Below are 2366 nucleotides of genomic sequence, written 5' to 3'. Positions count from 1 at the left end.
GTTGTCTGCATCCAATCTAGGATTAACTCCACCGAGCAGGAGTTACTCCACTCTCAAGCATGCAGAGTGCTGCCAAAACCTGGCAGCGACTGGCACTAGAACAGCGCCGGCGGTGCCGGGAGCGAGCGGCAGCACTTTTCTCTCCCAGCAGCATAACACTAGCACAGGCCCTGAGCAGCCATGGGCAGCTGACTACCGCTGGGCGACACGGGACTCACAGCTCGGTTTTTAGAAGGACAAAAGGAAGGAGAGGCACGAAAAGTACGTCCGTCTGGTGACGTGGGCCTCGCTTCCAACACCTCCTCTCCTCAGGGCTTCCTCCAGCAACGGGAAGCGCTGCCTGCTTCCTAGATAAACCTCGGAAGGCTCCTGAGCTCTCCACGCACCTCACGCGCAGGTCAGGACTTTCCGTCTCCACTCCACGGGCACCGGTCGCGCTGCCGGAGCAGCGCTTTCCTGCGGCAGCCGCCTCATCCGGCCGCTTCCACGTCCTGCAAAACCCGACGGTTTCCACACGCCAGAGCCGGCGGGGAGGACGCGTTCCCCGAGGGCTGCATCTCCCGGGCGGCTCTTCGCCACCGGAGACCTCCCGGTCCCGGGGGACTCGCACCCGCGCTGGAGCCTGAAGAGAGCACAGGAGAAACATCAAACATTCCATTAATTAAATCGCTGTTAATGGAGCTACACAGCTGGGATCTGGCCTGCTGAAGAGGGGGGAAAAAACAAATCAAACCGAATAATAGGCTGAGAAATTACTTCTGAACGGCACAGCCGGAACAAACTACCACCCCCCGCCCCGCTCCCAGCGCCCCCGAGGCTACCGGCCAGCGCGGGCGGCGGAACACACCGCCCTCCGGCCCGTATAACGAGTTTTTAAACGGGGACTATTTCGCGTGGCCTCTTCCGTTCCCAAGGCGCTGGACAGGGGTGATGCACCCCGGATCTCCGGCCCCGGGGCCGCTCACCTCCCCCGCACCTCGTGGCGGCCGGCCCGGCCCGCAGCCGCCGCCACCACGCACGGCGCCCGGCGCGGAGAGAGGCCGCGCCCCGCCGCGCCGCCGAGGTGGTTCCGCAGGCGCCGCCCCGGTGGTTCCGGTGGTTCCGGTGGTCCCGTCGGCGCCGCCCCGCTCGCCCCGGCCGGCCCCCTCGGGGCGGGTCCGGCCCGGCGCCGCACATCCCAGGCTGGCCTTGTCGGGACAGGGGGGATAAAAATAGGCTCAAAAATGTCGTGAAAAAGCAGAAAAGACAGCGAAAACGGAGAGGCTCTGCCTTCATCTCATCTGTTCGGGGTCGAAAACGTGCTGGTGTCGAGTATTAGCTTGTATCTCATCACACTGCGCTTCTACGAATAAATTCCAGCTCCAGTCCCCAGTGCCCCCAGTGATGGACACTGAAGGTTGAAAAGCGGTTTCCATCAGAGCCCAGTAAGACCCCGAAGCTGCTGTGCAGTCGGGCTGGGCGTTACAGGCACGGTTCGTGCAGCAGTGACGGCCGGGGGAAACGGGGCTGGCTGACACAGCGCCTTTGCAGAATTGTCTTGCAGCCATTTATTGAACTTTCTTTCCGTCCAGGGCTTGTCCATGCGGCACAAACGCTGTTGAGCCACGGTCCGATAGGTGCGGAAGGATCGCGGTACTGAGCCTGCAGCACCAGAGCTGGAGAAGAGCCGGTGACGCGGGGCAGGGAGCGGGACCTCGGGGAACGGGCAGTTTCGGAGCTGGCCGTAGCAGTGAAGTATCGCTCTTGCTGTTGCAGGAGCTCCAGACATTGGTTCCGCCGTGGTGTGTCCCATCCTAGGCTTGTGGCGCAGCTTTGAAGCGTTACAGCTCCTTGCTAGTGCAAGTCCCTCGAGCGGATGCACTGTGTCGGCAGAGAGCGGTTCATGTCCTCATTTAACCCATCCTGCCAATGTATAGGAGCAAAATCTCTCGGATGTCATCCCTCCTTCATTCTGGAACTATTTACTCGATGGGTTAAGCAGGCTTCTGGAGCCTGTCATGCTGCTTCAAACACGAAGTGCAGTGCTGCAGTGGGATGCAGGGAGTTCAAAGGAAGCTGTGTCTAGACTAGAGGAGCTCTTCTGAAAGCTGGCTGTGCTTTTGTTTGGTGGTAACTTCTGTCTCTAATCTGTCTTGAAACAAACCGTTTCAGTCCCTTCAGTCCCCGACAGCACACTTACAGGAGAAAAGGAGAATGTATTTAGCTTCTGCCAAGAGAAGATGAACAACAGGCCAAGCAGGGGTCTCAGTATCAAAGGGCAATGTGTTGTTTGCTGACATTGGCTATGGTCTGGGAGAGAGAGAAGGCCAACACAGCTCAGCAGATGACACTGCCATGAAACCAGCTCTTGGATAGTCAAGCCAGTG

General features: G+C 59.6%; 1 non-coding gene across 1 annotated transcript; it reads right to left on the bottom strand.

The window, feature by feature from the left end:
• On the bottom strand, positions 1-203 carry LOC147527655 (small nucleolar RNA SNORA74). The gene has a single exon (XR_015222620.1). It is a non-coding gene; the product is annotated as a small nucleolar RNA SNORA74 (small nucleolar RNA).
• Between the last annotated feature and the right edge of the window lie 2163 nt (positions 204-2366).

The sequence above is a fragment of the Tauraco erythrolophus genome, chromosome 16 (assembly GCF_009769465.1).
Source record: "Tauraco erythrolophus isolate bTauEry1 chromosome 16, bTauEry1.pri, whole genome shotgun sequence".
In the NCBI taxonomy this organism is placed as follows: domain Eukaryota; kingdom Metazoa; phylum Chordata; class Aves; order Musophagiformes; family Musophagidae; genus Tauraco; species Tauraco erythrolophus.
The sequence above is the reverse complement of the archived record's forward strand: the minus strand, read 5'-3'. Positions and strand labels throughout refer to the sequence as shown.